The following is a 14,032-nucleotide window of genomic DNA, read 5'->3' on the forward strand; positions in this document are numbered from 1 at the left end:
CAGACTTGTTAAATTACAATCACTTGGAGCTGATTTCCTGGTGTGTTTTTTTTACAACCCAATTGAGATGGTTTGGGATGAGTTGAACCGCAGAGTGAAGGAAAAGCAGCCAACAAGTGCTCAGCATATGTGGGAACCTCTTCAAGACTGTTGGAAAAGCATTCAAGGTGAAGCTGGTTGAGAGAATGCCAAGAGTGTGCAAAGCTGTCATCAAGGCATCAAGGGTGGCTACATTGAAGAATCTCAAATATAACATATATTTTGATTTGTTTAACACTTTTTTTGGTTACTACATGATTCCATATGTGTTATTTCATAGTGTTAATGTCTTTACTATTATTCTACAATGTTGAAAAAAGTACAAATAAAGAAAACCCTTGAATGGGTAGGTGTGTCCAACTTTTGACTGGTATTGTATATATATACACATTAAGTAGTGCGCTGGACCTTTACTACTCCTGTATGAGCACACTGAAAAAGCGGGGAGAAAAATTCAGCACCACCACCCCTAAACATCTTCCCGTGACCATGAGGAGAGAAGGAAAGAAGGGGGCATTTCATGCATACAGAAACAGGGCATTGCTTTCAGTCATCATCCATGGAAAACTTGCTGATCTATTGGTAGCCCTGTATACTTCAGTAGCAATATTTTTTTTAACCAGAGTGCTATGGTCAAAAGTAGTGCACTATAGAGGAGTCCATGGATAGGGTGCCATTTGGGACTCAGTCATAGAAGTTCTCTTCTCTTAGTTGAGGAGAAACAGCATCTATCTGATCACCTGATCCGGTTGTTATCAGTGGAGACTGACCTCATAAGCCAGGCCTGATTGTATTTCTTCCTCCAGCGTTAACAAACCAATCCCCATGCAGGGATCGGCTCCAGTGATGTCACCATCACACAGACTGGATTATGAGCCCTCCCTAACACACACACACACGCACACACACACACACACACACACACACACACACACACACACACACACACACACACACACACACACACACACACACACACACACACGCTGAGGGGAGGACAGCTCATATTAATGGCTGGAATGGAGTGGTTACAAACGCACTGAAACCATGTGTTTGATGTATCCGATACCATTCCACTTATTCCGCTCCAGCCATTACCACGAGCCCGTCCTCCCCAATTAAGGGGCCACCAACCTCCTGTGGTACACACACACGGATACAGAGACAAACACACACACTTCTCATAATCCAGTCTTATTATGATGGCGCCGGAGGTGATGGCTGCCGTTTTACGAGCTCCTTACCAATTGTGCTATTGTATGTGTTTTTTCGTGTTGTTTGTAACTTATTTTGTACGTAATGTTTCTGCCACTGTCTCTTATGACCGAAAAGAGATTCTGGATATCAGGACAGCGATTACTCACCTTGTACTGGACGAAGATTTTTTTCTTTAGTCGGACGCAAAGGATTTACTTCAGACACCCAACAAGGCCAAAATCCCCATCATTCGCATGAAGAAGAGACGGAGATATTGGGGACATAGGTCGGGGTGCCTTGTAAGGATCCTTTTGCGAGTGAGTAATCCCCCTCTACCGACAGTCCTATTAGCCAACGTGCAATCATTGGATAATAAAATGAATGAACTCAAGACTATCCTACCAACGGGACATTAACAACTGTAATATCTTATGTTTCACAGAGTAGTGGCTGAACGACAACATGGATAACATACAGCTGGCTGGGTTTTCGGTCTATCTGCAAGATGGAATACCTGCCTCCGGTAAAACAAGGGGTGGTTGTCTGTGTCTATTTGTAAATAACAGCTGGTGCACAATATCTAATATTAAGGAACTCTCTAGGTTTTGCTCGCCTGAGGTAGAGTATCTCATGATAAACTGTAGACCACACTATTAAACAAGAGAGTTTTCATCTATATTTTTTTGTAGCTGTCTATTTATCACCACAGACTGAGGCTGGCACTAAAAGGCCATAATCAAACAAGAAAATGCTCATCCAGAGGCGGCGCTCCTAGTGGCCGGGGACTTTAATGCAGGGAAACTTAAATCCGTTTTACCTCATTTCTACCAGCATGTTAAATGTGCAACCAGAGGAAAAAACAAACAAACTCTACATCACTTTTACTCCACACACAGGGATGCGTACAAAGCTCTCCCTCACTCTCCATTTGGCAAACCTGACTAAAACTATATCCTCCTGATTCCTGCTTTCAAGCAAAAACTAAAGCAGGAAGTACCAGTGACTCGCTCAATAAGGAAGTGGTCATGTGACGCAGATGCTAAGCTACAGGACTGTTTTGCTAGCACAGACTGGAATATGTTCCGGGATTCTTCCGACGGCTTTGAGGAGGACATCACATTAGTCACTGGCTTCATCAATAAGTGCATTGATGACTCCATCCCCACAGTGACCGTACGTACATACGCCAACCAGAAGCCATGGTTTACTGGCAACATCTGCACTGAGCTAAAGGGTAGAGCTGTCGCTTTCAAGGAGGGGACTCTAACCCGGAAGCTTATAAGAAATCCCGCTATGCCCTCCGAACCATCAAATAGGCAAAGTGTCAATACAGATCGAATCGTACTACACCGGCTCCGACGCGCGTCGGATGTGGCAGGGCTTGCAAACTATTACGGACTTCAAAGTGAAGCACAGCCGAGAGCTGTCCAATGACACGAGTCTACCAGACGAGCTAAATAACTTCTATGCTCGCTATAAGGCAAGCAACACTGAAGCATGCATGAGAGCATAAGCTGTTCCAGGCGACTGTGTGATCACGCTCTCCATAGCTAATGTGAGTAAACAAGTCCACAAGGCCGCAGGGCCAGACGGATTACAAGGACATTTACTCCGAGCCTGCGCTGACCAACTGGCAAGTGTCTTCACTGACATTTTCAATCTGTCCCTGACCGAGTCTGTAATACCAACATATTTCAAGCAGACCACCATAGTCCCTGTGCCCAAGAACCCCAAGGTAACCTGCCTACATGACTACTGTCGTAGCATTGACTATCATTAAATGTGAAGACTATATTATCAAATCAATTCTCTATGTATTTTAATTTCGCAATTAAAATAGTCATGTAACTTTAATTAACTAGGAAGTCAGGGCATCACGGAAAATGTTGTTTATAGAGTTTCAATTTCCCAAATATAACTCTTCAGATATTTTCATATCTTATCGATTACAGTCACTTATTGTATTATTACCTCAGTCATATTCTTAATGTCGCAAACCCTTGGATATCTGGACAAACCTTAATATAGATCATGAATCAGCGATATACAAATTGGCTTAATTATTTCTTTACTAACTTACTTCATCAATAACAGAATTACATAGACACTAGAGGGCGATTAATCGAAATGGCCGATTAATTAGGGCCGATTTCAAGTTATAACAATCGGTAATCGGCATTTTTGGACACCGATTGTGGCCAATTTTTTTATTTATTAGATTTTTTTAGGCCTTTATTTAACTAGGCAAGTCAGTTAAGAACACATTCTTATTTTCAATGACAGCCTAGGAACGGTGGGTTAACTGCCTTGTTCAGGGGCAGAACGACAGATTTTCCGGATAGTAGTCCAACGCTCTAACCACTTGCCTTACATGGCACTCCACGAGGAGCCTGCGTGGCAGGCTGACTACCTGTTACGCGAGTGCAGCAAGAAGTAAGTTGCGAGCTAGCATTAAACTTATCTTATAAAAAACAATAAACCTTAACATAATCACTAGTTAACTACACATGGCTGATGATATTACTAGTTTATCTAGCGTGTCCTGCGTTGCATATAATCGTAAATCGTAATCCTAACCATAAACATCAATGACTTTCTTTAAAATCAATACACAAGTATATATTTTTAAACCTGCATATTTAGTTAATATTGCCTGCTAACATGAATTTCTTTTAACTAAGGAAATTGTATCACTTCTCTTGCGTTCCGTGCAAGCAGTCAGGGTATATGCAGCAGTTTGGGCCGCCTGGCTCGTTGCAAACTGTGTGAAGACCATTTATTCCTAACAAAGATTGTAATTAATTTGCCAGAATTGTACATAATTATGACATAACATTGAAGGTTGTACAATGTAACAGCAATATTTAGACTTAGGGATGCCACCCGTTAGATAAAATACGGAACGGTTCCGTATTTTACTGAAAGAATAAACGTTTCATTTTTTAAACGATAGTTTCCGGATTTGACCATATTAATGACCTAAGGCTTGTATTTCTGTGTGTTATTATGTTATAATTAAGTCTATGATTTGATATTTGATAGAGCAGTCTGACTGAGCAGTGGTAGGCACCAGCAGGCTCGTAAGCATTCATTCAAACAGCACTTTAGTGCGTTTGCCAGCATCTCTCCGCTGTGCTTCAAGCATTGAGCTGTTTATGACTTCAAGCCTATCAACTCCCGAGATTAGGCTGGTGTCATCGATGTGAAATGTCTAGCTAGTTAGCGGGGTACGCGCTAATAGCGTTTCAATCCGTGACGGCACTCACTCTAAGACCTTGAAGTAGTTGTTCCCCTTGCTCTGGAGGGCCGCGGCTTTTGTGGAGCGATGGGTAAAGATGCTTCGAGGGTGGCTGTTGTCGATGTGTTCCTGGTTCGAGCCCAGGTAGGAGCGAGGAGAGGGACGGAAGCTATACTGTTACAAATACTAAAGTGCCTATAAGATTATCCAATAGTCAAAGGTATATGAAATACAAATGGTATAGAGAGAAATAGTCCTATTATAACTACAACCTAAAACTTCTTACCTGGGAATATTGAAGACTCATGTTAAAAGGAACCACCAGCTTTCATATGTTCTCATGTTCTGAGCAAGGAACTTAAACGTTAGCTTTTTTACATGGCACATATTGCACTTTTACTTTCTTCTCCAACACTTTGTTTTTGCATTATTTAAACCAAATTGAACATGTTTCATTATTTATTTGAGGCTAAATTGATTTTATTTATGTATTATATTAAGTTAAAATAAAAGTGTTCATTCAGTATTGTTGTAATTGTCATTATTACAAATTAATTAATTAATTAAAAATTAATGTTTCAAAAATAATTGGCTGATTAATCGGTATAGCTACCGCTTCATGTTTTCTCATCTGTGGCAAATTTAGTTGGAAGTGGCTTTCATACTAGAGTATAAAAAGGGGCGTTCCATGATGCCAATGTAAATACCTGTACTCACGGGGTGTGGACACTGACTAGTTAAAACTTTATATGAAAGCCTTCTAAATGAGAATATGGGTTATCATCACATCTCATATTTCAAAAGTATTCCTATACTCAATCATTTATTTTATCCAACATTCAGACGCAAACCCCATAATTGAGAAGTGTATACAAACAAACAAAGAGTAATGTGTGTCTCCTATCCTTCATGAGGTCACCAAATGAAACAAACTCGACATGACTGTCCCTTAAATGTCCACGGACCATTCCCACGTTCTCAAAAAATATATTGTTTAATTCTCCAATTTTTGGGACTAGGAGCTTTGGCAAGATGAATGTATTTTTTCTCCATAGGCTCTCTCGCTTACGTCGTGACACTACTGACCCGTAACACTAATGTCTGTAGCCACGAAGTGCTTTGAAAGGCTGGTCATGGCTCACATCAACACCATTATCCCAGAAACCCTAGACCTACTCCAATTTGCATACCACCCCAACAGATCCTCAGATGATGCAATCTCTATTGCACTCCACACTGCCCTTTCCCACCTGGACAAAAGGACCACCTACAGTTGAAGTCGGAAGTTTACATACACTTAGGTTGGAGTCATTAAAAATAGTTTTTCAACCACACCACAAATTTCTTGTTAACAAACTATAGTTTTGGCAAGTCGGTAATGACATCTAACGTGGGCCTGACACAAGTATTTTTTTAACAAACTATAGTTTTGGCAAGTTGGTAATGACATCTAATTTTTCCAGTAATTGTTTACAGACAGATTATTTCACTATTTCACAGAAGTTTACATGCACTAAATTGACTGTGCCTTTAAACAGCTTGGAAAATTCCAGAAAATGATGTCATGGCTTTAGAAGCTTCTGATAGGCTAATTGACATCATTTGATTCAATTGGAGGTGTACCTGTGGATGTATTTCAAGGCCTACCTTCAAACTCAGTGCCTCTTTGCTTGACATCATGAGAACATCAAAAGAAATCAGCTAAAAATTGTAGACCTCCACCAGTTTGGTTCATCCTTGGGAGCAATTTCCAAATGCCTGAAGGTACCACGTTCATCTGTACAAACAATAGTACACAAGTATAAACACCAAGGGACCACGCAGCCGTCATACCGCTCAGGAAGGAGAAACGTTCTGTGTCCTAGAGATTAACGTACTTTGGTGCGAAAAGTGCAAATCAATCCCAGAACAACAGCAAAGGACCTTGTGAAGATGCTGTAGGAAACAGGTACCAAAGTATCTATATCCACAGTAAAACGAGTCCTATATCGACATTACCTGAAAGGCCGCTCAGAAAAGAAGAAGCCTTTGCTCCAAAACCGCCATAAAAAAGCCTGACCATGAAGCACGGGGGTGGCAGCATCATATTGTGGGGGTGCTTTGCTGCAGGAGAGACTGGTGCACTTCACAAAATAGATGGCTTCATGAGGCAGGAAAGTTATGTGGATATACTGAAGCAACATCTCAAGACATCAGTCAGGAAGTTAAAGCTTGGTCGCAAATGGGTCCTCCAAATGGACAATGACCCCAAGCATATTTCCAAAGTTGTGGCAAAATGGCTTAAGGACAACAAAGTCAAGGTATTGGAGTGGCCATCACAAAGCACTGACCTCAATCCCATAGAAAATTTTTGGGCAGAACTGAAAGTGTGTGCGAGCAAGGAGGCATACAAACCTGACTCGGTTACACCAGCTCTGTCAGGAGGAATGGGGCAAAATTCACCCAACTTATTGCGGGAAGCTTGTGGAAGGCTACCTGAAATGTTTGACCCAAGTTCAACAATTTAAAGGCAATGCCACCAAATACTAATTGAGCGTATGTAAACTTCTGACCCACTTGGAATGTGATGAAAGAAATAAAAGCTGAAATAAATCATTCTACTATTATTCTGACATTTCACATTCTTAAAATAAAGTGGTGATCCTAGACAGGGAATTTTTACTAGGATTAAATGTCAGGAATTGTGAAAAACTGAGTTTAAGTGTATTTGGCTAAAGTGTATGTAAATTCCGACTTCAACTGTACGTGAGAATTCTATTCATTGTCTATAGCTCAGCGTTCAACACCATAGTGCCCTCAATACTCATCACTAAGCTAAGGACAATGGGACAAAACACCTCCCTATGCAACTGGATCCTGGACTTCCTGACAGGCTGCCCCCAGGTGGTAAGGGTAGGTAACAACACATCTGCCATGCTGATCCTCAACACGTGGGCCCCGCAGGGGTGCGTGCTCAGTCCCCTCCTGTACTCCCTGTTCACCCATGACTGCATGGCCAAGCACGACTCCAACACCATCATTAAGTTTGCCGACGACACAACAGCCTGATCACCGACAACATTGAGACAGCCTACAGGGAGGAGGTCAGAGAGCCGGCAGGGTGGTGCCAGGATAACAACCTCTCCCTCGATGTGATCAAGACAAAGGAGATGATTGTGGACTACAGGAAAAGAAGGACCGAACAAGCGCCCATTCTCATCGACGGGGTTGTAGTGGAGCAGGTTGAGAGCTTCAAGTTCCTTGGTGTCCACATCACCAACAAACTATCATGGTCCAAACACATCAAGACAGTTGTGAAGAGGGCACGACAATGCCTATTCCTCCTCAGGAGACTGAAATGATTTGGCATGGATCCTCAGATCCTCAAAAAGTTATACAGCTGCACCATTGAGAGCGTCCTTACTGGTTGCATCACCACCTGGTATGGCAACTGCTCGGCCTCCGACCGCAAGGCACTACAGAGGGTAGTGCGTACGGCCCAGTACATCACTGGGGTCAAGCCTCCTGCCATCCAGGACCTCTATACCAAGCGGTAGTGGAGTGCCAAGTCTAGGTCCAAAAGGCTTTCTAACAGCTTCTACCTCAAAGCCATAAGACTCCTGAACAGCTAATAAAATGACTACCAGGACTATTTAAATTGCCAACCCCCCACCAACATTTTTATGCTGCTGCTACTCTCTGTTTATTATCCATGCATAATCATGCATGTTATTTGTCATGTGACAAATAACATTTGATTAGATTTTTTTGACCCAGAACAGTCTAGTTCAGTCCAGCAGAGAAGGCGCTGTGCTGTGTATTCCTACCTCACCTACACTTCAACATGATAACATCCCCCACCAGTACGTTAATAAGAGGCAGAAGAGGGTTTCAGCCAGTCCCTGTGTTCACCATGCATCAGCCTTCCTTCTAGCTATCGGCTACAGTAGGACCTAGCAGCTAGCACATTCATTAGTGATCTGAAGTGTGCAGTAGTGCTGTGAGTGCACTAATTCCTTGGTGGTGGATGGGAGGTGCAGCCTGGGCGAATGCTATTAATCACTCCAGAGAATTCTCCCAGCAGTGCCAAATGTCTAGCATGTGCTTCACTGTCTATTTATGCAGGCTGCCAGACAGTACAGGGCCCTAGAATCTGTAGCCAGTCACTGGAGACCTCTGGGTTTGGTTTGAGGTCTTCAAACTTGATGTTTGAAAGTTATTTAGACACCCTTGGAAGACAATGGAAGTTGAAAGACAAATGTGTCTTTGTTGTTAAAACAACTGTGTACCGAATGTTGGGGAATAAAACCATCTCAGATCTGCAGATTTTGCTGCGAAGAGACAATCATTAGAAAAATATCTGTTATTAGCCCCATATACCTTGTTTATGGTAAGAGGTTCAGGAACAGCTGAAAAATCACAACTGTAATTTAAAATTAACCCTACAAATAGGACTATTGGGAGATTTGAAAAGCCATAGTCAATCAATCAAAAATATAAATATATATCTCTGCTCATTGAAGGGTTTTTCTTTATTTTTACACTTTATACATTGTAGAAAAATAGTGGAGAGATCAAAACTATGAAATAACACATATGGAGTCATGTAGCAACCAAAAACGTGTTAAAGAAATCAAAATAGATTTTATATTTGAGATTCTTCAAAGGAGCCACCCTTTGCCTTGATGACAGCTTTGCACACTCTATAGATCATGAGCTTTTAATCACACCTCTCAGCCAATCCCACCTATCTCTGTAGACTACCCTCTTTTGATTTCCATGTGCCATATATATATATACTGTATATATATACTTGCCATGTAACTACTGTATGAAAAGAAAGTACCATGTATGTTAAATGTCTGTATATGTAACAAAATATATAAATACATTTGATTTGATTTGATTTGAGTTAAGAACACATTCTTACTTTCAATGACGGCCTAGGAACGGTGGGTTAACTGCCTCATTCAGGAGCAGAATGACAGATTTTCACCTTGTCAGCTCGTGGGATCCAATCTTGCAACCTTACAGTTAACTTGTCCAACGCAATATCAACCTGCCTCTCTCTCGTTGCGCTCCACAAGGAGACGGCCTGTTACGCGAATGCAGTAAGCCAAGGTAAGTTGCTAGCTAGCATTAAACTTATCTTATAAAAAACAATCAATCATAATCACTAGTTAACTACACATAGTTGATGATATTACTAGATATTATCTAGCGTGTCCTGCGTTGCATATAATCTGACTGAGCATACAAGCATACAAGTATCTAAGTATCTGACTGAGCGGTGGTAGGCAGAAGCAGGCGCGTAAACATTCATTCAAACAGCACTTTCCTGCGTTTTGCCAGTAGCTCTTCCTTATGCGTCAAGCATTGCACTGTTTATGACTTCAAGCCTATCAACTCCGAGATGAGGCTGGTGTAACCGAAGTGAAATGGCTAGCTAGTTAGCGCGCGCTAATAGCGTTTCAAACGTCACTCGCTCTGAGCCTTCTAGTAGTTGTTCCCCTTGCTCTGCATGGGTAACACTGCTTCGATGGTGGCTGTTGTCGTTGTGTTGCTGGTTCGAGCCCAGGGAGGAGCGAAGAGAGGGACGGAGGCTATACTGTTACACTGGCAATACTAAAGTGCCTATAAGAACATCTAATAGTCAAAGGTTAATGAAATACAAATGGTATAGAGAGAAATAGTCCTATAATTCCTATAATAACTACAACCTAAAACGTCTTACCTGGGAATATTGAAGACTCATGTTAAAAGAAACCACCAGCTTTCATATGTTCTCATGTTCTGAGCAAAGAACTGAAACGTTAGCTTTCTTACATAGCACATATTGCACTTTTGCTTTCTGCTCCAACACTTTGTTTTTGCATTATTTAAACCAAATTGAACATGTTTCATTATTTACTTGAGGCTAAATTGATTTTATTGATGTATTATATTAAGTTAAAATAAGTGTTCATTCAGTATTGTTGTAATTGTCATTATTAACAAATTAAATTAATCGTCCGATTAATCGGTATCGGCTTTTTTGGTCCTCCAATAATCGGTATCGGTGTTGAAAAAGCATAATCGGTAGACCTCCGTTTTTGTGCTTGTGCTCCAATGGGTGAGATAAGCTATAGGAGGCAGGGAAAGCTGATCTTAGATCAGTGGACAGAGTTGACTGCTCACTGGCATATATAACTCTGAATATCTGATCATAGAGTGTATGAGGCACAATTGAACTATCTTTATTCCAAAATATCAAGATGTCTATAGTTGTAAATAAAAACATTTGACAAGCCTTGCAACATGCTATAAAACAGAGTACAGTCTGCCACTGTATTTGCCCCAGCCCTATTCATAATTTGTTTCACCGGAAGATATGTTGAAAACATTAACATTGAACACTGTGTGAACGCAACAGCTAGAATCTGACACAGTATGACTTGATTAGCATCTCTTCACCATTGTGAGTTTGCCAAAGTCTCCATGGCGATAGAAAGCATAGCGAATGCCATTTTAGCTCTTTCACTGTTGGACCCCAGCTATACAGTGTTACAGTAAGTTATTTGAATAAAGTGATTGAGGGGAAAGAGCCAGGACAGGATTTGAATAACAGATAATTACTTAAGGAATAAACGAACGTAGGGTGATTGGTCAGGGTGGATGGGTGGGCGACCCAAAGTTTGCGTGTTCAAATCTCATCATGGACAACTTCAGCATTTTAGCTAATTACCATCTGTTCAACTACTTACTACTTTTTTGCTACTTTTCAACTACTTAGCATGTTAGTTAACCCTAACCCTATAACCTAACTCCTAAATCTAACCCTAACCCCTAACCAACGAGCTAACTTTAGCCACCTAGCTGGAATTCATAACATATCATATATGCAAATTCATAACATACTGTATGTTTTTCAAATTCGTAAAGTATTGTATAGTTAGTAAATTCGTAACGTATTGTATAGTTAGTAAATTCGTAACATATTGTATAATTAGTAAATTCGTAACGTAGTGTATAGTTAGTAAATTCGTAACGTATTGTATAGTTAGTAAATTCGTAACGTATTGTATAGTTAGTAAATTCGTAACGTATTGTATAGTTAGTAAATTCGTAACGTATTGTATAGTTAGTCAATTCGTAACATATTGTATAGTTAGTAAATTCGTAACATATTGTATAGTTAGTAAATTCGTAACATATTGTATAGTTAGTAAATTCGTAACATATAATACAAATGGTCATTCATAACGCATTATACGAAATGGGTAATGGACATCCACAAATGAATACATACCATACTAACATGAGTGTATCATTCTAAACGGAGTATTTCTGAATTACTTACAGAATCATATGAAATGCTCTGAGACCAGGTTGAACCCTGAGGTTAGAGGGTTTAGAGAAATTGTTTTCTTAGTAAACAAAGCACCTAACAATTGTCTGACCAAGGTGGGATTTGGACCCAACAGCTGTGAAAGCAGACATCGGCGGTGTGTTATTATTCTACTGAAATGAGAATGCCATTATACTCAGGAATCACCATAGGGTCTCGTAACTCTTTGCCCTGAGTAGCTGATCTCAGGGCTATATTTGGCCCCTGCTTCAAGCTAGTGGTGCTGATTTCCTGTCATCTATTCTAAGTTTGAAGGTTCTATGGTTGGTGCTTGATAGGCCTATAAGGTCTTTGGGCTAAGGACCATTTAATTCTTAGACATGATGAGGGCCATTCATAAAAAAAACATCTAGATCTGAAACTCAAGTTTTGTCAAGAGAGTGAGAAAGAGATCTGAAAACTCTTATACTTATAGGGCTTATGAATTGTACATTTGAGAGTAATAATCTATCGATATCAATATGGAAATATTCAGCAGGCTAACACGTGAGAATTGAATAATAATATAAACAACATTTCTAAATATCAACATAAACTGTCAACATTCATAATGTTCCCTGAAGGTTCATGTGACACATGTGCACTGATCCTGTGCGACAACTATGTGTGTTGTGTTCATATGTCCTCACATGGATAACAAGGTATGAGAGGTATGACATTAGCGTCAGGTGACAGGTCATTTCGACTCGGCGCCACACACTACACCATAATAATAATAAAATACATGTTGACATGTCATCCTTTACACTTTCATCCTACGTCATTGGCATGCTGCATTGTATAGGCTATACCGTTGTCATCACATACACAAATAACAATGACATCGACATACAAAATACTCAAATTCGTATTTTCTAGCAGTAACTGTAGCCTTTTTGACGCAATACCTGTTTTCTAAATAAACTGAAACGCCGCAAATACACAATGGTCTAACTAGCCATACAAACACAAAGACAAGACACACATAGATAATATGGAAAGGGCGATTGTTCAGACCTTTGTGGCTATCGGTGTCTTCCTTTCTCGTGCCAATACAGCGAATAGTATAACCGCAAGCGTTTCTATGAGGCGAGCCATCTACAAACGTGCCGCCCCAGTCCCCACATCTCTGCCGCTCTCCCTCCCATTCCCATCTCGTCAAAAATATAACAATCGTTAGAAAACAAACCAACCAACATATTTACCTTCTATAGGTCCCTATCAAATCTGGCGTAGTGTTTTATTTCGCTTTTGTAATGTCCCGGGTTGATTCGTTCCTACGTCTGCCGCTTCACCCAGCCTCCCTGTCAGTCAATCGCGCAGATAACCCTAAACTTCCGGGACTTCCAAATTAAGCAACATTTGTGAACCTGTTAACGCAGTTGAGTGAGTGGACCACTGACAAAGTACCAGTCGGTGCCTCCAGTCTTTCTCTCCCCCCTGCATGGTCTTGAGGAGCAGTGGAGGACGCCCCAGACACCTAGACTAAGTATGGAACGTCTGATTGACGTCTAATGTTGTGGTCTTACCCTATGACTCAGAGGATAGTGCTGTGTGGACATTCAAATTATAAAAGCTAGTCATATGAAAATTGTATATTAACATTATCATCATTATCCTCTCCAAGATCATAAGGTTGCCCACTGGGCAAAAACTAATTGAATCAATGTTGTTTCCACATCATTTTAACCACAAAAATGTATGTGATGATGTTGAATCAACGTGGGAAAATCATTGGATTTTCAAAAAGTAATCAACGTAAAGGGATTATTATTTGTTTTTTCCCTAACTTTTAACCTAAATTAAGGGGGGATTTCACCTTGAATTCACAATAGTTGACAACTCAAACAAATGTAAATCAAAACTAGACGTTGAACTGACGTCTAGACCCAGTGGGTGGGGATCATTATGTGCTGATATAATCACTGGTTATAGCTAGCTCACGTCAACGCAAATAAAACTGGGAGCAAGTTTTAACAGGGCCATTCACTGTGCCCCTGATTATGATAACGGCACCTACTAACCTGCCTCTGAATTCCGTCATGGCGGACGTCAGATGCCATGGAAGCCGTAGTGATGTCACGTGAAAGGCCTCTATCTCTGCTGTGTCATTGGCAGCTGCCTGAGTTACACTGTAGGCTGAAATAGACCAACTGTGTCCCAAATGGCACCCTGTTCCCCATGCAGTGCACTACTTTGACCAGAAAAGGGTA

General features: G+C 40.7%; 1 protein-coding gene across 1 annotated transcript in view; it reads right to left on the reverse strand.

Moving 5' to 3' along the window:
• The window catches only part of cap2 (cyclase associated actin cytoskeleton regulatory protein 2), a 41,853-nt gene extending 28,544 nt beyond the window's left edge, over positions 1-13,309 (reverse strand). The window contains 1 exon segment of the mRNA XM_029662889.2: positions 13,025-13,309. The gene's annotated coding sequence lies outside the window, so the exon portion shown is untranslated.
• Between the last annotated feature and the right edge of the window lie 723 nt (positions 13,310-14,032).

Source organism: Oncorhynchus nerka, linkage group LG7 (genome assembly GCF_034236695.1).
Source record: "Oncorhynchus nerka isolate Pitt River linkage group LG7, Oner_Uvic_2.0, whole genome shotgun sequence".
Taxonomy (NCBI): Eukaryota; Metazoa; Chordata; class Actinopteri; order Salmoniformes; family Salmonidae; genus Oncorhynchus; species Oncorhynchus nerka.